Here is an 18,037-nt window from a genome sequence, read left to right on the forward strand (position 1 = left end):
ATCTAAACGACATAATAAAAAGTCAACCGCACCACGGATTCCCAGACAGTCTCCCACACTGGTACTAACGAGGCCTTAAGCTGTGTAACTTCTGCGATCTGACGAGAGCAGGCACATTCAGCTTAGAATGGCCATTGCCATTAAAAGCCTTAATCCATAGTCCTATTTAATCTATTGTGAAACAAAATCTAAACAACATAATAAAAAGTCAACCGCACCACGGATTCCCAGACAGTCTCCCACACTGGTACTAGCGAGGCCTTAAGCTGTGTAACTTCTGCGATCTGACGAGAGCAGGCACATTCAGCTTAGAATGGCCATTGACAATAAATGCTTTAATCCATAGTCCTATTTAATCTATTGTGAAACAAAATCTAAACAACATAATAAAAAGTCAACCGCACCACGGATTCCCAGACAGTCTCCCACACTGGTACTAGCGAGGCCTTAAGCTGTGTAACTTCTGCGATCTGACGAGAGCAGGGACATTCAGCTTAGAATGGCCATTGACATTAAATGCTTAATCCATAGTCCTTTTTAATCGATTGTGAAACAAAATCTAAACGACATAATAAAAAGTCAACCGCACCACGGATTCCCAGACAGTCTCCCACACTGGTACTAGCAAGGCCTTAAGCTGTGTAACTTCTGCGATCTGACGAGAGCAGGCACATTCAGCTTAGAATGGCCATTGACATTAAATGCTTTAATCCATAGTCCTTTTTAATGGATTGTGAAACAAAATCTAAACGACATAATAAAAAGTCAACCGCACCACGGATTCCCAGACAGTCTCCAACACTGGTACTAGCGAGGCCTTAAGCTGTGTAACTTCTGCGATCTGACGAGAGCAGGCACATTCAGCTTAGAATGGCCATTGACAATAAATGCTTTAATCCATAGTCCTTTTTAATCGATTGTGAAACAAAATCTAAACGACATAATAAAAAGTCAACCGCACCACGGATTCCCAGACAGTCTCCCACACTGGTACTAGCGAGGCCTTAAGCTGTGTAACTTCTGCGATCTGACGAGAGCAGGGACATTCAGCTTAGAATGGCCATTGACATTAAATGCTTTAATCCATAGTCCATTTAAATCGATTGTGAAACAAAATCTAAACGACATAATAAAAATTCAACCGCACCACGGATTCCCAGACAGTCTCCCACACTGGTACTAGCGAGGCCTTAAGCCGTGTAACTTCTGCGATCTGACGAGAGCAGGCACATTCAGCTTAGAATGGCCATTGCCGTTAAATGCTTTAATCCATAGTCCTATTTAATCTATTGTGAAAAAAAATCTAAACAACATAAAAAAAAGTCAACCGCACCACGGATTCCCAGACAGTCTCCCACACTGGTACTAGCAAGGCCTTAAGCTGTGTAACTTCTGCGATCTGACGAGAGCAGGGACATTCAGCTTAGAATGGCCATTGACATTAAATGCTTTAATCCATAGTCCTTTTTAATCGATTGTGAAACAAAATCTAAACGACATAATAAAAATTCAACCGCACCACGGATTCCCAGACAGTCTCCCACACTGGTACTCGCGAGGCCTTAAGCTGTGTAACTGCTGCGTTCTGACGAGAGCAGGCACATTCAGCTTAGAATGGCCATTGACGTTAAATGCTTTAATCCATAGTCCTATTTAATCTATTGTGAAACAAAATCTAAACGACATAATAAAAAGTCAACCGCACCACGGATTCCCAGACAGTCTCCCACACTGGTACTAGCGAGGCGTTAAGCTGTGTAACTTCTGCGATCTAACGAGTGCAGGCACATTCAGCTTAGAATGGCCATTGACATTAAATGCTTTAATCCATAGTCCTTTTTAATCGATTGTGAAACAAAATCTAAACGACATAATAAAAAGTCAACCGCACCACGAATTCCCAGACACTCTCCCACACTGGTACTAGCGAGGGCTTAAGCTGTGTAACTTCTGCGATCTAACGAGAGCTGGCACATTCAGCTTAGAATTGAAATTGACATTAAATGCTTTAATCCATAGTCCTTTTTAATCGATTGTGAAACAAAATCTAAACGACATAATAAAAAGTCTACCGCACCACGGATTCCCAGACAGTCTCCCACACTGGTACTAGCGAGGGCTTAAGCTGTGTAACTTCTGCGATCTGACGAGAGCAGGTACATTGAGCTTAGAATGGCCATTGACATTAAAAGCATTAATCCATAGTCCTATTTAATCTATTGTGAAACAAAATCTAAACAACATAATAAAAAGTTAACCGCACCACGGATTCCCAGACAGTCTCGAAAAATGGTACTAGCGAGGCCTTAAGCTGTGTAACTTCTGCGATCTGACGAGAGCAGGGACATTCAGCTTAGAATGGCCATTGACATTAAATGCTTTAATCCATAGTCCTTTTTAATCGATTGTGAAACAAAATCTAAACGACATAATAAAAATTCAACCGCACCACGGATTCCCAGACAGTCTCCAACGCTGGTACTAGCGAGGCCTTAAGCTGTGTAACTTCTGCGTTCTGACGAGAGCAGGCACATTCAGCTTAGAATGGCCATTGACGTTAAATGCTTTAATCCATAGTCCTATTTAATCTATTGTGAAACAAAATCTAAACGACATAATAAAAAGTCAACCGCACCACGGATTCCCAGCCAGTCTCCCACACTGGTACTAGCGATGCCTTAAGCTGTGTAACTTCTGCGATCTGACGAGAGCAGGCACATTCAGCTTAGAATGGCCATTGACAATAAATGCTTTAATCCATAGTCCTCTTTAATCGATTGTGAAACAAAATCTAAACGACATAATAAAAAGTCAACCGCACCACGGATTCCCAGACAGTCTCCCACACTGGTACTAGCGAGGCCTTAAGCTGTGTAACTTCTGCGAACTGACGAGAGCAGGCACATTCAGCTTAGAATGGCCATTGACAATAAATGCTTTAATCCATAGTCCTTTTTAATCGATCGTGAAACAAAATCTAAACGACATAATAAAAAGTCAACCGCACCACGGATTCCCAGACAGTCTCCCACACTGGTACTAGCGAGGCCTTAAGCTGTGTAACTTCTGCGATCTGACGAGAGCAGGGACATTCAGCTTAGAATGGCCATTGACATTAAATGCTTTAATCCATAGTCCTTTTTAATCGATTGTGAAACAAAATCTAAACGACATAATAAAAATTCAACCGCACCACGGATTCCCAGACAGTCTCCCACACTGGTACTAGCGAGGCCTTAAGCCGTGTAACTTCTGCGATCTGACGAGAGCAGGCACATTCAGCTTAGAATGGCCATTGCCGTTAAATGCTTTAATCCATAGTCCTATTTAATCTATTGTGAAACAAAATCTAAACAACATAAAAAAAAGTCAACCGCACCACGGATTCCCAGACAGTCTCCCACACTGGTACTAGCAAGGCCTTAAGCTGTGTAACTTCTGCGATCTGACGAGAGCAGGGACATTCAGCTTAGAATGGCCATTGACATTAAATGCTTTAATCCATAGTCCTTTTTAATCGATTGTGAAACAAAATCTAAACGACATAATAACAATTCAACCGCACCACGGATTCCCAGACAGTCTCCCACACTGGTACTAGCGAGGCCTTAAGCTGTGTAACTGCTGCGTTCTGACGAGAGCAGGCACATTCAGCTTAGAATGGCCATTGACGTTAAATGCTTTAATCCATAGTCCTATTTAATCTATTGTGAAACAAAATCTAAACGACATAATAAAAAGTCAACCGCACCACGGATTCCCAGACAGTCTCCCACACTGGTACTAGCGAGGCGTTAAGCTGTGTAACTTCTGCGATCTAACGAGTGCAGGCACATTCAGCTTAGAATGGCCATTGACATTAAATGCTTTAATCCATAGTCCTTTTTAATCGATTGTGAAACAAAATCTAAACGACATAATAAAAAGTCAACCGCACCACGGATTCCCAGACACTCTCCCACACTGGTACTAGCGAGGGCTTAAGCTGTGTAACTTCTGCGATCTAACGAGAGCTGGCACATTCAGCTTAGAATTGAAATTGACATTAAATGCTTTAATCCATAGTCCTTTTTAATCGATTGTGAAACAAAATCTAAACGACATAATAAAAAGTCTACCGCACCACGGATTCCCAGACAGTCTCCCACACTGGTACTAGCGAGGGCTTAAGCTGTGTAACTGCTGCGTTCTGACGAGAGCAGGCACATTCAGCTTAGAATGGCCATTGACGTTAAATGCTTTAATCCATAGTCCTATTTAATCTATTGTGAAACAAAATCTAAACGACATAATAAAAAGTCAACCGCACCACGGATTCCCAGACAGTCTCCCACACTGGTACTAGCGAGGCGTTAAGCTGTGTAACTTCTGCGATCTAACGAGTGCAGGCACATTCAGCTTAGAATGGCCATTGACATTAAATGCTTTAATCCATAGTCCTTTTTAATCGATTGTGAAACAAAATCTAAACGACATAATAAAAAGTCAACCGCACCACGGATTCCCAGACACTCTCCCACACTGGTACTAGCGAGGGCTTAAGCTGTGTAACTTCTGCGATCTAACGAGAGCTGGCACATTCAGCTTAGAATTGAAATTGACATTAAATGCTTTAATCCATAGTCCTTTTTAATCGATTGTGAAACAAAATCTAAACGACATAATAAAAAGTCTACCGCACCACGGATTCCCAGACAGTCTCCCACACTGGTACTAGCGAGGGCTTAAGCTGTGTAACTTCTGCGATCTGACGAGAGCAGGTACATTGAGCTTAGAATGGCCATTGACATTAAAAAGCATTAATCCATAGTCCTATTTAATCTATTGTGAAACAAAATCTAAACAACATAATAAGAAGTTAACCGCACCACGGATTCCCAGACAGTCTCCCACACTGGTACTAGCGATGCCTTAAGCTGTGTAACTTCTGCGATCTGACGAGAGCAGGCACATTCAGCTTAGAATGGCCATTGACAATAAATGCTTTAATCCATAGTCCTCTTTAATCGATTGTGAAACAAAATCTAAACGACATAATAAAAAGTCAACCGCACCACGGATTCCCAGACAGTCTCCCACACTGGTACTAGCGAGGCCTTAATCTGTGTAACTTCTGCGATCTGACGAGAGCAGGGACATTCAGCTTAGAATGGCCATTGACATAAAATGCTTTAATCCATAGTCCTTTTTAATCGATTGTGAAACAAAATCTAAACTACATAATAAAATTTCAACCGCACCACGTATTCCCAGACAGTCTCCCACACTGGTACTAGCGAGGCCTTAAGCTGTGTAACTTCTGCGATCTGACGAGAGCAGGCACATTCAGCTTAGAATGGCCATTGACGTTAAATGCTTTAATCCATAGTCCTATTTAATCTATTGTGAAACAAAATCTAAACGACATAATAAAAAGTCAACCACACCACGGATTCCCAGACAGTCTCCCACACTGGTACTAACGAGGCCTTAAGCTGTGTAACTTCTGCGATCTGACGAGAGCAGGCACATTCAGCTTAGAATGGCCATTGCCATTAAAAGCCTTAATCCATAGTCCTATTTAATCTATTGTGAAACAAAATCTAAACAACATAATAAAAAGACAACCGCACCACGGATTCCCAGACAGTCTCCCACACTGGTACTAGCGAGGCCTTAAGCTGTGTAACTTCTGCGATCTGACGAGAGCAGGCACATTCAGCTTAGAATGGCCATTGACAATAAATGCTTTAATCCATAGTCCTATTTAATCTATTGTGAAACAAAATCTAAACAACATAATAAAAAGTCAACCGCACCACGGATTCCCAGACAGTCTCCCACACTGGTACTAGCGAGACCTTAAGCTGTGTAACTTCTGCGATCTGACGAGAGCAGGGACATTCAGCTTAGAATGGCCATTGACATTAAATGCTTAATCCATAGTCCTTTTTAATCGATTGTGAAACAAAATCTAAACGACATAATGAAAATTCTACCGCACCACGGATTCCCAGACAGTCTCCAACACTGGTACTAGCGAGGCCTTAAGCTGTGTAACTTCTGCGTTCTGACGAGAGCAGGCACATTCAGCTTAGAATGGCCATTGACGTTAAATGCTTTAATCCATAGTCCTATTTAATCTATTGTGAAACAAAATCTAAACGACATAATAAAAAGTCAACCGCACCACGGATTCCCAGACAGTCTCCCACACTGGTACTAGCAAGGCCTTAAGCTGTGTAACTTCTGCGATCTGACGAGAGCAGGCACATTCAGCTTGGAATGGCCATTGACATTAAATGCTTTAATCCATAGTCCTTTTTAATTGATTGTGAAACAAAATCTAAACGACATAATAAAAAGTCAACCGCACCACGGATTCCCAGACAGTCTCCAACACTGGTACTAGCGAGGCCTTAAGCTGTGTAACTTCTGCGATCTGACGAGAGCAGGTACATTCAGCTTAGAATGGCCATTGACAATAAATGCTTTAATCCATAGTCCTTTTTAATCGATTGTGAAACAAAATCTAAACGACATAATAAAAAGTCAACCGCACCACGGATTCCCAGACAGTCTCCCACACTGGTACTAGCAAGGCCTTAAGCTGTGTAACTTCTGCGATCTGACGAGAGCAGGCACATTCAGCTTAGAATGGCCATTGACATTAAATGCTTTAATCCATAGTCCTTTTTAATTGATTGTGAAACAAAATCTAAACGACATAATAAAAAGTCAACCGCACCACGGATTCCCAGACAGTCTCCAACACTGGTACTAGCGAGGCCTTAAGCTGTGTAACTTCTGCGATCTGACGAGAGCAGGGACATTCAGCTTAGAATGGCCATTGACATTAAATGCTTTAATCCATAGTCCTTTTTAATCGATTGTGAAACAAAATCTAAACGACATAATAAAAATTCAACCGCACCACGGATTCCCAGACAGTCTCCCACACTGGTACTAGCGAGGCCTTAAGCTGTGTAACTTCTGCGATCTGACGAGAGCAGGCACATTCAGCTTAGAATGGCCATTGACGTTAAATGCTTTAATCCATAGTCCTATTTAATCTATTGTGAAACAAAATCTAAACGACATAATAAAAAGTCAACCACACCACGGATTCCCAGACAGTCTCCCACACTGGTACTAGCGAGGCGTTAAGCTGTGTAACTTCTGCGATCTAACGAGAGCAGGCACATTCAGCTTAGAATGGCCATTGACATTAAATGCTTTAATCCATAGTCCTTTTTAATCGATTGTGAAACAAAATCTAAACGACATAATAAAAATTCAACCGCACCACGGATTCCCAGACAGTCTCCCACACTGGTACTAGCGAGGCCTTAAGCTGTGTAACTTCTGCGATCTGACGAGGGCAGGCACATTCAGCTTAGAATGGCCATTGACGTTAAATGCTTTAATCCATAGTCCTATTTAATCTATTGTGAAACAAAATCTAAACGACATAATAAAAAGTCAACCACACCACGGATTCCCAGACAGTCTCCCACACTGGTACTAACGAGGCCTTAAGCTGTGTAACTTCTGCGATCTGACGAGAGCAGGCACATTCAGCTTAGAATGGCCATTGACGTTAAATGCTTTAATCCATAGTCCTATTTAATCTATTGTGAAACAAAATCTAAACGACATAATAAAAAGTCAACCACACCACGGATTCCCAGACAGTCTCCCACACTGGTACTAGCGAGGCGTTAAGCTGTGTAACTTCTGCGATCTAACGAGAGCAGGCACATTCAGCTTAGAATGGCCATTGACATTAAATGCTTTAATCCATAGTCCTTTTTAATCGATTGTGAAACAAAATCTAAACGACATAATAAAAATTCAACCGCACCACGGATTCCCAGACAGTCTCCCACACTGGTACTAGCGAGGCCTTAAGCTGTGTAACTTCTGCGATCTGACGAGGGCAGGCACATTCAGCTTAGAATGGCCATTGACGTTAAATGCTTTAATCCATAGTCCTATTTAATCTATTGTGAAACAAAATCTAAACGACATAATAAAAAGTCAACCACACCACGGATTCCCAGACAGTCTCCCACACTGGTACTAGCGAGGCGTTAAGCTGTGTAACTTCTGCGATCTAACGAGAGCAGGCACATTCAGCTTAGAATGGCCATTGACATTAAATGCTTTAATCCATAGTCCTTTTTAATCGATTGTGAAACAAAATCTAAACGACATAATAAAAAGTCAACCGCACCACGGATTCCCAGACAGTCTCCCACACTGGTACTAACGAGGCCTTAAGCTGTGTAACTTCTGCGATCTGACGAGAGCAGGCACATTCAGCTTAGAATGGCCATTGCCATTAAAAGCCTTAATCCATAGTCCTATTTAATCTATTGTGAAACAAAATCTAAACAACATAATAAAAAGTCAACCGCACCACGGATTCCCAGACAGTCTCCCACACTAGTAATAGCGAGGCCTTAAGCTGTGTAACTTCTGCGATCTGACGAGAGCAGGCACATTCAGCTTAGAATGGCCATTTACATTAAATGCTTTAATCCATAGTCCTTTTTAATCGATTGTGAAACAAAATCTAAACGACATAATAAAAAGTCGACCGCACCACGGATTCCCAGACAGTCTCCCACACTGGTACTAACGAGGCCTTAAGCTGTGTAACTTCTGCGATCTGACGAGAGCAGGCACATTCAGCTTAGAATGGCCATTGCCATTTAAAGCCTTAATCCATAGTCCTATTTAATCTATTGTGAAACAAAATCTAAACAACATAATAAAAAGTCAACCGCACCACGGATTCCCAGACAGTCTCCCACACTGGTACTAGCGAGGCCTTAAGCTGTGTAACTTCTGCGATCTAACGAGAGCAGGCACATTCAGCTTAGAATGGCCATTGCCATTAAAAGCCTTAATCCATAGTCCTATTTAATCTATTGTGAAACAAAATCTAAACAACATAATAAACAGTCAACCGCACCACGGATTCCCAGACAGTCTCCCACACTGGTACTAGCGAGGCCTTAAGCTGTGTAACTTCTGCGATCTGACGAGAGCAGGCACATTCAGCTTAGAATGGCCATTGACAATAAATGCTTTAATCCATAGTCCTATTTAATCTATTGTGAAACAAAATCTAAACAACATAATAAAAAGTCAACCGCACCACGGATTCCCAGACAGTCTCCCACACTGGTACTAGCGAGGCCTTAAGCTGTGTAACTTCTGCGATCTGACGAGAGCAGGGACATTCAGCTTAGAATGGCCATTGACATTAAATGCTTAATCCATAGTCCTTTTTAATCGATTGTGAAACAAAATCTAAACGACATAATAAAAATTCTACCGCACCACGGATTCCCAGACAGTCTCCCACACTGGTACTAGCAAGGCCTTAAGCTGTGTAACTTCTGCGATCTGACGAGAGCAGGCACATTCAGCTTAGAATGGCCATTGACATTAAATGCTTTAATCCATAGTCCTTTTTAATTGATTGTGAAACAAAATCTAAACGACATAATAAAAAGTCAACCGCACCACGGATTCCCAGACAGTCTCCAACACTGGTACTAGCGAGGCCTTAAGCTGTGTAACTTCTGCGATCTGACGAGAGCAGGCACATTCAGCTTAGAATGGCCATTGACAATAAATGCTTTAATCCATAGTCCTTTTTAATCGATTGTGAAACAAAATCTAAACGACATAATAAAAAGTCTACCGCACCACGGATTCCCAGACAGTCTCCCACACTGGTACTAGCGAGGCCTTAAGCTGTGTAACTTCTGCGATCTGACGAGAGCAGGGACATTCAGCTTAGAATGGCCATTGACATTAAATGCTTTAATTCATAGTCCTTTTTAATCGATTGTGAAACAAAATCTAAACGACATAATAAAAATTCAACCGCACCACGGATTCCCAGACAGTCTCCCACACTGGTACTAGCGAGGCCTTAAGCTGTGTAACTTCTGCGATCTGACGAGAGCAGGCACATTCAGCTTAGAATGGCCATTGACGTTAAATGCTTTAATCCATAGTCCTATTTAATCTATTGTGAAACAAAATCTAAACAACATAAAAAAAAGTCAACCGCACCACGGATTCCCAGACAGTCTCCCACACTGGTACTAGCAAGGCCTTAAGCTGTGTAACTTCTGCGATCTGACGAAAGCAGGGACATTCAGCTTAGAATGGCCATTGACATTAAATGCTTTAATCCATAGTCCTTTTTAATCGATTGTGAAACAAAATCTAAACGACATAATAAAAATTCAACCGCACCACGGATTCCCAGACAGTCTCCCACACTGGTACTAGCGAGGCCTTAAGCTGTGTAACTGCTGCGTTCTGACGAGAGCAGGCACATTCAGCATAGAATGGCCATTGACGTTAAATGCTTTAATCCATAGTCCTATTTAATCTATTGTGAAACAAAATCTAAGCGACATAATAAAAAGTCAGCCGCTCCACGGACTCCCAGACAGTCTCCCACACTGGTACTAGCGAGGCCTTAAGCTGTGTAACTTCTGCGATCTGACGAGAGCAGGCACATTCAGCTTAGAATGGCCATAGACATTAAATGCTTTAATCCATAGTCCTTTTTAATCGATTGTGAAACAAAATCTAAACGACATAATAAAAAGTCAACCGCACCACAGATTCCCAGACAGTCTCCCACACTGGTACTAGCGAGACCTTAAGCTGTGTAACTTCTGCGGTCTGACGAGAGCAGGCACATTCAGCTTAGAATGGCCATTGACATTAAATGCTTTAATCCATAGTCCTTTTTAATCGATTGTGAAACAAAATCTAAACGACATAATAAAAAGACAAACGCACCACGGATTCCCAGACAGTCTCCCACACTGGTAATAGCGAGGCCTTAAGCTGTGTAACTTCTGCGATCTGACGAGAGCAGGGACATTCAGCTTAGAATGGCCATTGACATTAAATGCTTTAATCCATAGTCCTTTTTAATCGATTGTGAAACAAAATCTAAACGACATAATAAAAAGTCAACCGCACCACGGATTCCCAGACAGTCTCCCACACTAGTACTAGCGAGGCCTTAAGCTGTGTAACTTCTGCGATCTGACGAGAGAAGGTACATTCAGCTTAGAATGGCCATTGACATTAAAAGCCTTAATCCATAGTCCTATTTCATCTATTGTGAAACAAAATCTAAACAACATAAAAAAATGTCAACCGCACCACGGATTCCCAGACAGTCTCCCACACTGGTACTAGCGGAGCCTTAAGCTGTGTAACTTCTGCGATCTGACGAGAGCAGGGACATTCAGCTTAGAATGGCCATTGACATTAAATGCTTTAATCCATAGTCCTTTTTAATCGATTGTGAAACAAAATCTAAACGACATAATAAAAATTCAACCGCACCACGGATTCCCAGACAGTCTCCCACACTGGTACTAGCGAGGCCTTAAGCTATGTAACTTCTGCGATCTGACGAGAGCAGGCACATTCAGCTTAGAATGGCCATTGACGTTAAATGCTTTAATCCATAGTCCTATTTAATCTATTGTGAAACAAAATCTAAACGACATAATAAGAAGTCAACCACACCACGGATTCCCAGACAGTCTCCCACACTGGTACTAGCGAGGCGTTAAGCTGTGTAACTTCTGCGATCTGACGAGAGCAGGCACATTCAGCTTAGAATGGCCATTGACATTAAATGCTTTAATCCATAGTCCTTTTTAATCGATTGTGAAACAAAATCTAAACAACATAATAAAAAGTCAACCGCACCACGGATTCCCAGACAGTTTCCCACACTGGTACTAACGAGGCCTTAAGCTGTGTAACTTCTGCGCTCTGACGAGAGCAGGCACATTCAGCTTAGAATGGCCATTGCCATTAAAAGCCTTAATCCATAGTCCTATTTAATCTATTGTGAAACAAAATCTAAACAACATAATAAAAAGTCAACCGCACCACGGATTCCCAGACAGTCTCCCACACTGGTAATAGCGAGGCCTTAAGCTGTGTAACTTCTGCGATCTGACGAGAGCAGGCACATTCAGCTTAGAATGGCCATTGACATTAAATGCTTTAATCCATAGTCCTTTTTAATCGATTGTGAAACAAAATCTAAACGACATAATAAAAATTCAACCGCACCACGGATTCCCAGACAGTCTCCCACACTGGTACTAGCGAGGCCTTAAGCTGTGTAACTTCTGCGATCTGACGAGAGCAGGCACATTCAGCTTAGAATGGCCATTGACGTTAAATGCTTTAATCCATAGTCCTATTTAATCTATTGTGAAACAAAATCTAAACGACATAATAAAAAGTCCACCACACCACGGATTCCCAGACAGTCTCCCACACTGGTACTAGCGAGGCGTTAAGCTGTGTAACTTCTGCGATCTAACGAGAACAGGCACATTCAGCTTAGAATGGCCATTGACATTAAATGCTTTAATCCATAGTCCTTTTTAATCGATTGTGAAACAAAATCTAAACGACATAATAAAAAGTCAACCGCACCACGGATTCCAAGACAGTCTCCCACACTAGTACTAACGAGGCCTCAAGCTGTGTAACTTCTGCGATCTGACGAGAGGAGGCACATTCAGCTTAGAATGGCCATTCCCATTAAAAGCCTTAATCCATAGTCCTATTTAATCTATTGTGAAACAAAATCTAAACAACATAATAAAAAGTCAACCGCACCACGGATTCCCAGACAGTCTCCCACACTGGTACTAGCGAGGCCTTAAGCTGTGTAACTTCTGCGATCTGACGAGAGCAGGCACATTCAGCTTAGAATGGCCATTGACATTAAATGCTTTAATCCATAGTCCTTTTTAATCGATTGTGAAACATAATCTAAACGACATAATAAAAAGTCAACCGCACCACGGATTCCCAGACAGTCTCCCACACTGGTACTAACGAGGCCTTAGGCTGTGTAACTTCTGCGATCTGACGAGAGCAGGCACATTGAGCTTAGAATGGCCATTGCCATTAAAAGCCTTAATCCATAGTCCTATTTAATCTATTGTGAAACAAAATCTAAACAACATAATAAAAAGTCAACCGCACCACGGATTCCCAGACAGTCTCCCACACTAGTACTAGCGAGGCCTTAAGCTGTGTAACTTCTGCGATCTGACGAGAGCAGGCACATTCAGCTTAGAATGGCCATTGACATTAAATGCTTAATCCATAGTCCTTTTTAATCGATTGTGAAACAAAATCTAAACGACATAATAAAAAGTCAACCGCACCACGGATTCCCAGACAGTCTCCCACACTGGTACTAGCGAGGCCTTAAGCTGTGTAATTTCTGCGATCTGACGAGAGCAGGGACATTCAGCTTAGAATGGCCATTGACATTAAATGCTTTAATCCATAGTCCTTTTTAATCGATTGTGAAACAAAATCTAAACGACATAATAAAAATTCAACCGCACCACGGATTCCCAGACAGTCTCCCACACTGATACTAGCGAGGCCTTAAGCTGTGTAACTTCTGCGATCTGACTAGAGCAGGCACATTCAGCTTAGAATGGCCATTGACGTTAAATGCTTTAATCCATAGTCCTATTTAATCTATTGTGAAACTAAATCTTAACGACATAATGAAAAGTCAACCACACCACGGATTCCCAGACAGTCTCCCACACTGGTACTAGTGAGGCGTTAAGCTGTGTAACTTCTGCGATCTAACGAGAGCAGGCACATTCAGCTTAGAATTGCCATTGACATTAAATGATTTAATCCATAGTCCTTTTTAATCGATTGTGAAACAAAATCTAAACGACATAATAAAAAGACAACCGCACCACGGATTCCCAGACAGTCTCCCACACTGGTACTAGCGAGGCCTTAAGCTGTGTAACTTCTGCGATCTGACGAGAGCAGGCACATTCAGCTTAGAATGGCCATTGACGTTATATGCTTTAATCCATAGTCCTATTTAATCTATTGTGAAACAAAATCTAAACGACATAATAAGAAGTCATCCGCACCACGGATTCCCAGACAGTCTCCCACACTGGTACTAGCGAGGCCTTAAGCTGTGTAACTTCTGCGATCTGACGAGAGCAGGCACATTCAGCTTAGAATGGCCATAGACATTAAATGCTTTAATCCATAGTCCTTTTTAATCGATTGTGAAACAAAATCTAAACGACATAATAAAAAGTCAACCGCACCACAGATTCCCAGACAGTCTCACACACTAGTACTAGCGAGGCCTTAAGCTGTGTAACTTCTGCGATCTGACGAGGGCAGGGACATTCAGCTTAGAATGGCCATTGACATCAAATGCTTTAATCCATAGTCCTTTTTAATCGATTGTGAAACAAAATCTAAACGACATAATAAAAATTCAACCGCACCACGGATTCCCAGACAGTCTCCCACACTGGTACTAGCGAGGCCTTAAGCTGTGTAACTTCTGCGATCTGACGAGAGCAGGCACATTCAGCTTAGAATGGCCATTGACGTTAAATGCTTTAATCCATAGTCCTATTTAATCTATTGTGAAACAAAATGTAAACGACATAATAAAAAGTCAACCGCACCACGGATTCCCAGACAGTCTCCCACACTGGTACTAGCGAGGCGTTAAGCTGTGTAACTTCTGCGATCTAACGAGAGCAGGCACATTCAGCTTAGAATGGCCATTGACATTAAATGCTTTAATCCATAGTCCTTTTTAATCGATTGTGAAACAAAATCTAAACGACATAATAAAAAGTCAACCGCACCACGGATTCCCAGACAGTCTCCCACACTGGTACTAGCGAGGCCTTAAGCTGTGTAACTTCTGCGATCTGACGAGAGCAGGCACATTCAGCTTAGAATGGCCATTGACATTAAAAGCCTTAATCCATAGTCCTATTTAATTTATTGTGAAACAAAATCTAAACAACATAATAAAAAGTCAACCGCACCACGGATTCCCAGACAGTTTCCCACACTGGTACTAGCGAGGCCTTAAGCTGTGTAACTTCTGCCTTCTGACTAGAGCAGGCACATTCAGCTTAGAATGGCCATTGACATTAAATGCTTTAATCCATAGTCCTTTTTAATCGATTGTGAAACAAAATCTAAACGACATAATAAAAAGACAACCGCACCACGGATTCCCAGACAGTCTCCCACACTGGTACTAGCGAGGCCTTAAGCTGTGTAACTTCTGCGATCTGACGAGAGCAGGCACATTCAGCTTAGAATGGCCATTGACGTTAAATGCTTTAATCCATAGTCCTATTTAATCTATTGTGAAACAAAATCTAAACGACATAATAAGAAGTCAACCGCACCACGGATTCCCAGACAGTCTCCCACACTGGTACTAGCGAGGCCTTAAGCTGTGTAACTTCTGCGATCTGACGAGAGCAGGCACATTCAGCTTAGAATGGCCATTGACATTAAAAGCCTTAATCCATAGTCCTATTTAATTTATTGTGAAACAAAATCTAAACAACATAATAAAAAGTCAACCGCACCACGGATTCCCAGACAGTCTCTCACACTGGTACTAGCGAGGCCTTAAGCTGTGTAACTTCTGCGATCTGACGAGAGCAGGGACATTCAGCTTAGAATGGCCATTGACATTCAATGCTTTAATACATAGTCCTTTTTAATCGATTGTGAAACAAAATCTAAACGACATAATAAAAATTCAACCGCACCACGGATTCCCAGACAGTTTCCCACACTGGTACTAGCGAGGCCTTAAGCTGTGTAACTTCTGCGTTCTGACTAGAGCAGGCACATTCAGCTTAGAATGGCCATTGACATTAAATGCTTTAATCCATAGTCCTTTTTAATCGATTGTGAAACAAAATCTAAACGACATAATAAAAAGTCAACCGCACCACGGATTCCAAGACAGTCTCCCACACTGGTACTAGCGAGGCCTTAAGCTGTGTAACTTCTGCAGTCTGACGAGAGCAGGCACATTCAGCTTAGAATGGCCATTGGCATTAAATGCTTTAATCCATAGTCCTTTTTAATCGATTGTGAAACAAAATCTAAACAACATAATAAAAAGTCAACCGCACCACGGATTCCCAGACAGTCTCCCTCACTGGTACTAGCAAGGCCTTAAGCTGTGTAACTTCTGCGATCTGACGAGAGCAGGGACATTCAGCTTAGAATGGCCATTGACATTAAATGCTTTAATCCATAGTCCTTTTTAATCGATTGTGAAACAAAATCTAAACGACATAATAAAAATTCAACCGCACCACGGATTCCCAGACAGTCTCCCACACTGGTACTAGCGAGGCCTTAAGCTATGTAACTTCTGCGATCTGACGAGAGCAGGCACATTCAGCTTAGAATGGCCATTGACGTTAAATGCTTTAATCCATAGTCCTATTTAATCTATTGTGAAACAAAATCTAAACGACATAATAAGAAGTCAACCACACCACGGATTCCCAGACAGTCTCCCACACTGGTACTAGCGAGGCGTTAAGCTGTGTAACTTCTGCGATCTGACGAGAGCAGGCACATTCAGCTTAGAATGGCCATTGACATTAAATGCTTTAATCCATAGTCCTTTTTAATCGATTGTGAAACAAAATCTAAACAACATAATAAAAAGTCAACCGCACCACGGATTCCCAGACAGTTTCCCACACTGGTACTAACGAGGCCTTAAGCTGTGTAACTTCTGCGCTCTAACGAGAGCAGGCACATTCAGCTTAGAATGGCCATTGCCATTAAAAGCCTTAATCCATAGTCCTATTTAATCTATTGTGAAACAAAATCTAAACAACATAATAAAAAGTCAACCGCACCACGGATTCCCAGACAGTCTCCCACACTGGTAATAGCGAGGCCTTAAGCTGTGTAACTTCTGCGATCTGACGAGAGCAGGCACATTCAGCTTAGAATGGCCATTGACATTAAATGCTTTAATCCATAGTCCTTTTTAATCGATTGTGAAACAAAATCTAAACGACATAATAAAAATTCAACCGCACCACGGATTCCCAGACAGTCTCCCACACTGGTACTAGCGAGGCCTTAAGCTGTGTAACTTCTGCGATCTGACGAGAGCAGGCACATTCAGCTTAGAATGGCCATTGACGTTAAATGCTTTAATCCATAGTCCTATTTAATCTATTGTGAAACAAAATCTAAACGACATAATAAAAAGTCAACCACACCACGGATTCCCAGACAGTCTCCCACACTGGTACTAGCGAGGCGTTAAGCTGTGTAACTTCTGCGATCTAACGAGAACAGGCACATTCAGCTTAGAATGGCCATTGACATTAAATGCTTTAATCCATAGTCCTTTTTAATCGATTGTGAAACAAAATCTAAACGACATAATAAAAAGTCAACCGCACCACGGATTCCAAGACAGTCTCCCACACTAGTACTAACGAGGCCTCAAGCTGTGTAACTTCTGCGATCTGACGAGAGGAGGCACATTCAGCTTAGAATGGCCATTGCCATTAAAAGCCTTAATCCATAGTCCTATTTAATCTATTGTGAAACAAAATCTAAACAACATAATAAAAAGTCAACCGCACCACGGATTCCCAGACAGTCTCCCACACTGGTACTAGCGAGGCCTTAAGCTGTGTAACTTCTGCGATCTGACGAGAGCAGGCACATTCAGCTTAGAATGGCCATTGACATTAAATGCTTTAATCCATAGTCCTTTTTAATCGATTGTGAAACATAATCTAAACGACATAATAAAAAGTCAACCGCACCACGGATTCCCAGACAGTCTCCCACACTGGTACTAACGAGGCCTTAGGCTGTGTAACTTCTGCGATATGACGAGAGCAGGCACATTGAGCTTAGAATGGCCATTGCCATTAAAAGCCTTAATCCATAGTCCTATTTAATCTATTGTGAAACAAAATCTAAACAACATAATAAAAAGTCAACCGCACCACGGATTCCCAGACAGTCTCCCACACTAGTACTAGCGAGGCCTTAAGCTGTGTAACTTCTGCGATCTGACGAGAGCAGGCACATTCAGCTTAGAATGGCCATTGACATTAAATGCTTAATCCATAGTCCTTTTTAATCGATTGTGAAACAA

General features: G+C 41.8%; 86 pseudogenes; all 86 read right to left on the reverse strand.

Annotated features, from left to right (window-relative positions):
- Window positions 1–20: 20 nt before the first annotated feature.
- On the reverse strand, window positions 21–139 carry LOC142735492 (5S ribosomal RNA; annotated as a pseudogene).
- Window positions 140–206: 67 nt separating this feature from the next.
- LOC142681794 (5S ribosomal RNA) lies at window positions 207–325 on the reverse strand (annotated as a pseudogene).
- Window positions 326–392: 67 nt separating this feature from the next.
- Window positions 393–511, reverse strand: LOC142726345 (5S ribosomal RNA; annotated as a pseudogene).
- A 66-nt stretch (window positions 512–577) lies between these two features.
- LOC142731754 (5S ribosomal RNA) lies at window positions 578–696 on the reverse strand (annotated as a pseudogene).
- Window positions 697–763: 67 nt separating this feature from the next.
- LOC142734662 (5S ribosomal RNA) lies at window positions 764–882 on the reverse strand (annotated as a pseudogene).
- A 67-nt stretch (window positions 883–949) lies between these two features.
- LOC142726356 (5S ribosomal RNA) lies at window positions 950–1,068 on the reverse strand (annotated as a pseudogene).
- Window positions 1,069–1,135: 67 nt separating this feature from the next.
- LOC142687853 (5S ribosomal RNA) lies at window positions 1,136–1,254 on the reverse strand (annotated as a pseudogene).
- Window positions 1,255–1,321: 67 nt separating this feature from the next.
- Window positions 1,322–1,440, reverse strand: LOC142736192 (5S ribosomal RNA; annotated as a pseudogene).
- Window positions 1,441–1,507: 67 nt separating this feature from the next.
- On the reverse strand, window positions 1,508–1,626 carry LOC142673164 (5S ribosomal RNA; annotated as a pseudogene).
- A 67-nt stretch (window positions 1,627–1,693) lies between these two features.
- On the reverse strand, window positions 1,694–1,812 carry LOC142704869 (5S ribosomal RNA; annotated as a pseudogene).
- Window positions 1,813–2,065: 253 nt separating this feature from the next.
- On the reverse strand, window positions 2,066–2,184 carry LOC142692290 (5S ribosomal RNA; annotated as a pseudogene).
- A 253-nt stretch (window positions 2,185–2,437) lies between these two features.
- On the reverse strand, window positions 2,438–2,556 carry LOC142737813 (5S ribosomal RNA; annotated as a pseudogene).
- A 67-nt stretch (window positions 2,557–2,623) lies between these two features.
- On the reverse strand, window positions 2,624–2,742 carry LOC142671241 (5S ribosomal RNA; annotated as a pseudogene).
- Window positions 2,743–2,809: 67 nt separating this feature from the next.
- On the reverse strand, window positions 2,810–2,928 carry LOC142736790 (5S ribosomal RNA; annotated as a pseudogene).
- Window positions 2,929–2,995: 67 nt separating this feature from the next.
- On the reverse strand, window positions 2,996–3,114 carry LOC142726367 (5S ribosomal RNA; annotated as a pseudogene).
- A 67-nt stretch (window positions 3,115–3,181) lies between these two features.
- On the reverse strand, window positions 3,182–3,300 carry LOC142687875 (5S ribosomal RNA; annotated as a pseudogene).
- A 67-nt stretch (window positions 3,301–3,367) lies between these two features.
- On the reverse strand, window positions 3,368–3,486 carry LOC142736193 (5S ribosomal RNA; annotated as a pseudogene).
- A 67-nt stretch (window positions 3,487–3,553) lies between these two features.
- On the reverse strand, window positions 3,554–3,672 carry LOC142737132 (5S ribosomal RNA; annotated as a pseudogene).
- Window positions 3,673–3,739: 67 nt separating this feature from the next.
- LOC142704880 (5S ribosomal RNA) lies at window positions 3,740–3,858 on the reverse strand (annotated as a pseudogene).
- Window positions 3,859–4,111: 253 nt separating this feature from the next.
- On the reverse strand, window positions 4,112–4,230 carry LOC142675290 (5S ribosomal RNA; annotated as a pseudogene).
- A 67-nt stretch (window positions 4,231–4,297) lies between these two features.
- On the reverse strand, window positions 4,298–4,416 carry LOC142704891 (5S ribosomal RNA; annotated as a pseudogene).
- Window positions 4,417–4,669: 253 nt separating this feature from the next.
- LOC142692301 (5S ribosomal RNA) lies at window positions 4,670–4,788 on the reverse strand (annotated as a pseudogene).
- A 68-nt stretch (window positions 4,789–4,856) lies between these two features.
- LOC142689942 (5S ribosomal RNA) lies at window positions 4,857–4,975 on the reverse strand (annotated as a pseudogene).
- A 67-nt stretch (window positions 4,976–5,042) lies between these two features.
- LOC142737863 (5S ribosomal RNA) lies at window positions 5,043–5,161 on the reverse strand (annotated as a pseudogene).
- A 67-nt stretch (window positions 5,162–5,228) lies between these two features.
- Window positions 5,229–5,347, reverse strand: LOC142736420 (5S ribosomal RNA; annotated as a pseudogene).
- Window positions 5,348–5,414: 67 nt separating this feature from the next.
- LOC142737581 (5S ribosomal RNA) lies at window positions 5,415–5,533 on the reverse strand (annotated as a pseudogene).
- Window positions 5,534–5,600: 67 nt separating this feature from the next.
- On the reverse strand, window positions 5,601–5,719 carry LOC142732544 (5S ribosomal RNA; annotated as a pseudogene).
- A 67-nt stretch (window positions 5,720–5,786) lies between these two features.
- Window positions 5,787–5,905, reverse strand: LOC142737663 (5S ribosomal RNA; annotated as a pseudogene).
- Window positions 5,906–5,971: 66 nt separating this feature from the next.
- LOC142671374 (5S ribosomal RNA) lies at window positions 5,972–6,090 on the reverse strand (annotated as a pseudogene).
- A 67-nt stretch (window positions 6,091–6,157) lies between these two features.
- On the reverse strand, window positions 6,158–6,276 carry LOC142738097 (5S ribosomal RNA; annotated as a pseudogene).
- A 67-nt stretch (window positions 6,277–6,343) lies between these two features.
- LOC142716951 (5S ribosomal RNA) lies at window positions 6,344–6,462 on the reverse strand (annotated as a pseudogene).
- Window positions 6,463–6,529: 67 nt separating this feature from the next.
- On the reverse strand, window positions 6,530–6,648 carry LOC142731766 (5S ribosomal RNA; annotated as a pseudogene).
- A 67-nt stretch (window positions 6,649–6,715) lies between these two features.
- LOC142736480 (5S ribosomal RNA) lies at window positions 6,716–6,834 on the reverse strand (annotated as a pseudogene).
- A 67-nt stretch (window positions 6,835–6,901) lies between these two features.
- Window positions 6,902–7,020, reverse strand: LOC142736556 (5S ribosomal RNA; annotated as a pseudogene).
- Window positions 7,021–7,087: 67 nt separating this feature from the next.
- LOC142698989 (5S ribosomal RNA) lies at window positions 7,088–7,206 on the reverse strand (annotated as a pseudogene).
- Window positions 7,207–7,273: 67 nt separating this feature from the next.
- On the reverse strand, window positions 7,274–7,392 carry LOC142683471 (5S ribosomal RNA; annotated as a pseudogene).
- Window positions 7,393–7,459: 67 nt separating this feature from the next.
- LOC142728903 (5S ribosomal RNA) lies at window positions 7,460–7,578 on the reverse strand (annotated as a pseudogene).
- Window positions 7,579–7,645: 67 nt separating this feature from the next.
- On the reverse strand, window positions 7,646–7,764 carry LOC142698997 (5S ribosomal RNA; annotated as a pseudogene).
- A 67-nt stretch (window positions 7,765–7,831) lies between these two features.
- On the reverse strand, window positions 7,832–7,950 carry LOC142683477 (5S ribosomal RNA; annotated as a pseudogene).
- Window positions 7,951–8,017: 67 nt separating this feature from the next.
- On the reverse strand, window positions 8,018–8,136 carry LOC142699002 (5S ribosomal RNA; annotated as a pseudogene).
- A 67-nt stretch (window positions 8,137–8,203) lies between these two features.
- Window positions 8,204–8,322, reverse strand: LOC142735493 (5S ribosomal RNA; annotated as a pseudogene).
- A 67-nt stretch (window positions 8,323–8,389) lies between these two features.
- LOC142682284 (5S ribosomal RNA) lies at window positions 8,390–8,508 on the reverse strand (annotated as a pseudogene).
- Window positions 8,509–8,575: 67 nt separating this feature from the next.
- LOC142738245 (5S ribosomal RNA) lies at window positions 8,576–8,694 on the reverse strand (annotated as a pseudogene).
- A 67-nt stretch (window positions 8,695–8,761) lies between these two features.
- LOC142737321 (5S ribosomal RNA) lies at window positions 8,762–8,880 on the reverse strand (annotated as a pseudogene).
- A 67-nt stretch (window positions 8,881–8,947) lies between these two features.
- Window positions 8,948–9,066, reverse strand: LOC142681926 (5S ribosomal RNA; annotated as a pseudogene).
- A 67-nt stretch (window positions 9,067–9,133) lies between these two features.
- LOC142726378 (5S ribosomal RNA) lies at window positions 9,134–9,252 on the reverse strand (annotated as a pseudogene).
- A 66-nt stretch (window positions 9,253–9,318) lies between these two features.
- Window positions 9,319–9,437, reverse strand: LOC142679497 (5S ribosomal RNA; annotated as a pseudogene).
- Window positions 9,438–9,504: 67 nt separating this feature from the next.
- Window positions 9,505–9,623, reverse strand: LOC142734673 (5S ribosomal RNA; annotated as a pseudogene).
- Window positions 9,624–9,690: 67 nt separating this feature from the next.
- On the reverse strand, window positions 9,691–9,809 carry LOC142735952 (5S ribosomal RNA; annotated as a pseudogene).
- Window positions 9,810–9,876: 67 nt separating this feature from the next.
- On the reverse strand, window positions 9,877–9,995 carry LOC142736557 (5S ribosomal RNA; annotated as a pseudogene).
- A 67-nt stretch (window positions 9,996–10,062) lies between these two features.
- On the reverse strand, window positions 10,063–10,181 carry LOC142668854 (5S ribosomal RNA; annotated as a pseudogene).
- Window positions 10,182–10,248: 67 nt separating this feature from the next.
- On the reverse strand, window positions 10,249–10,367 carry LOC142678665 (5S ribosomal RNA; annotated as a pseudogene).
- A 67-nt stretch (window positions 10,368–10,434) lies between these two features.
- LOC142706428 (5S ribosomal RNA) lies at window positions 10,435–10,553 on the reverse strand (annotated as a pseudogene).
- A 67-nt stretch (window positions 10,554–10,620) lies between these two features.
- On the reverse strand, window positions 10,621–10,739 carry LOC142670688 (5S ribosomal RNA; annotated as a pseudogene).
- Window positions 10,740–10,806: 67 nt separating this feature from the next.
- LOC142709558 (5S ribosomal RNA) lies at window positions 10,807–10,925 on the reverse strand (annotated as a pseudogene).
- Window positions 10,926–10,992: 67 nt separating this feature from the next.
- LOC142737255 (5S ribosomal RNA) lies at window positions 10,993–11,111 on the reverse strand (annotated as a pseudogene).
- A 67-nt stretch (window positions 11,112–11,178) lies between these two features.
- LOC142738065 (5S ribosomal RNA) lies at window positions 11,179–11,297 on the reverse strand (annotated as a pseudogene).
- A 67-nt stretch (window positions 11,298–11,364) lies between these two features.
- LOC142670931 (5S ribosomal RNA) lies at window positions 11,365–11,483 on the reverse strand (annotated as a pseudogene).
- Window positions 11,484–11,550: 67 nt separating this feature from the next.
- LOC142691074 (5S ribosomal RNA) lies at window positions 11,551–11,669 on the reverse strand (annotated as a pseudogene).
- A 67-nt stretch (window positions 11,670–11,736) lies between these two features.
- LOC142667936 (5S ribosomal RNA) lies at window positions 11,737–11,855 on the reverse strand (annotated as a pseudogene).
- Window positions 11,856–11,922: 67 nt separating this feature from the next.
- Window positions 11,923–12,041, reverse strand: LOC142737754 (5S ribosomal RNA; annotated as a pseudogene).
- A 67-nt stretch (window positions 12,042–12,108) lies between these two features.
- Window positions 12,109–12,227, reverse strand: LOC142736560 (5S ribosomal RNA; annotated as a pseudogene).
- Window positions 12,228–12,666: 439 nt separating this feature from the next.
- LOC142682047 (5S ribosomal RNA) lies at window positions 12,667–12,785 on the reverse strand (annotated as a pseudogene).
- A 67-nt stretch (window positions 12,786–12,852) lies between these two features.
- LOC142702062 (5S ribosomal RNA) lies at window positions 12,853–12,971 on the reverse strand (annotated as a pseudogene).
- Window positions 12,972–13,038: 67 nt separating this feature from the next.
- Window positions 13,039–13,157, reverse strand: LOC142735963 (5S ribosomal RNA; annotated as a pseudogene).
- Window positions 13,158–13,223: 66 nt separating this feature from the next.
- On the reverse strand, window positions 13,224–13,342 carry LOC142724140 (5S ribosomal RNA; annotated as a pseudogene).
- A 439-nt stretch (window positions 13,343–13,781) lies between these two features.
- LOC142732566 (5S ribosomal RNA) lies at window positions 13,782–13,900 on the reverse strand (annotated as a pseudogene).
- A 67-nt stretch (window positions 13,901–13,967) lies between these two features.
- LOC142674012 (5S ribosomal RNA) lies at window positions 13,968–14,086 on the reverse strand (annotated as a pseudogene).
- A 253-nt stretch (window positions 14,087–14,339) lies between these two features.
- Window positions 14,340–14,458, reverse strand: LOC142736561 (5S ribosomal RNA; annotated as a pseudogene).
- A 67-nt stretch (window positions 14,459–14,525) lies between these two features.
- LOC142680552 (5S ribosomal RNA) lies at window positions 14,526–14,644 on the reverse strand (annotated as a pseudogene).
- A 67-nt stretch (window positions 14,645–14,711) lies between these two features.
- LOC142682167 (5S ribosomal RNA) lies at window positions 14,712–14,830 on the reverse strand (annotated as a pseudogene).
- A 67-nt stretch (window positions 14,831–14,897) lies between these two features.
- LOC142708822 (5S ribosomal RNA) lies at window positions 14,898–15,016 on the reverse strand (annotated as a pseudogene).
- A 67-nt stretch (window positions 15,017–15,083) lies between these two features.
- On the reverse strand, window positions 15,084–15,202 carry LOC142732577 (5S ribosomal RNA; annotated as a pseudogene).
- Window positions 15,203–15,269: 67 nt separating this feature from the next.
- Window positions 15,270–15,388, reverse strand: LOC142682273 (5S ribosomal RNA; annotated as a pseudogene).
- Window positions 15,389–15,455: 67 nt separating this feature from the next.
- LOC142671064 (5S ribosomal RNA) lies at window positions 15,456–15,574 on the reverse strand (annotated as a pseudogene).
- A 67-nt stretch (window positions 15,575–15,641) lies between these two features.
- Window positions 15,642–15,760, reverse strand: LOC142696454 (5S ribosomal RNA; annotated as a pseudogene).
- Window positions 15,761–15,827: 67 nt separating this feature from the next.
- On the reverse strand, window positions 15,828–15,946 carry LOC142706262 (5S ribosomal RNA; annotated as a pseudogene).
- A 67-nt stretch (window positions 15,947–16,013) lies between these two features.
- Window positions 16,014–16,132, reverse strand: LOC142670401 (5S ribosomal RNA; annotated as a pseudogene).
- A 67-nt stretch (window positions 16,133–16,199) lies between these two features.
- Window positions 16,200–16,318, reverse strand: LOC142670942 (5S ribosomal RNA; annotated as a pseudogene).
- Window positions 16,319–16,385: 67 nt separating this feature from the next.
- Window positions 16,386–16,504, reverse strand: LOC142691085 (5S ribosomal RNA; annotated as a pseudogene).
- Window positions 16,505–16,571: 67 nt separating this feature from the next.
- Window positions 16,572–16,690, reverse strand: LOC142677689 (5S ribosomal RNA; annotated as a pseudogene).
- A 67-nt stretch (window positions 16,691–16,757) lies between these two features.
- LOC142737756 (5S ribosomal RNA) lies at window positions 16,758–16,876 on the reverse strand (annotated as a pseudogene).
- Window positions 16,877–16,943: 67 nt separating this feature from the next.
- LOC142736562 (5S ribosomal RNA) lies at window positions 16,944–17,062 on the reverse strand (annotated as a pseudogene).
- Window positions 17,063–17,129: 67 nt separating this feature from the next.
- On the reverse strand, window positions 17,130–17,248 carry LOC142710742 (5S ribosomal RNA; annotated as a pseudogene).
- A 253-nt stretch (window positions 17,249–17,501) lies between these two features.
- LOC142682394 (5S ribosomal RNA) lies at window positions 17,502–17,620 on the reverse strand (annotated as a pseudogene).
- A 253-nt stretch (window positions 17,621–17,873) lies between these two features.
- On the reverse strand, window positions 17,874–17,992 carry LOC142735974 (5S ribosomal RNA; annotated as a pseudogene).
- Between the last annotated feature and the right edge of the window lie 45 nt (window positions 17,993–18,037).

The sequence above is a fragment of the Rhinoderma darwinii genome, chromosome 1, assembly GCF_050947455.1.
Source record: "Rhinoderma darwinii isolate aRhiDar2 chromosome 1, aRhiDar2.hap1, whole genome shotgun sequence".
Lineage (NCBI taxonomy): Eukaryota > Metazoa > Chordata > Amphibia > Anura > Rhinodermatidae > Rhinoderma > Rhinoderma darwinii.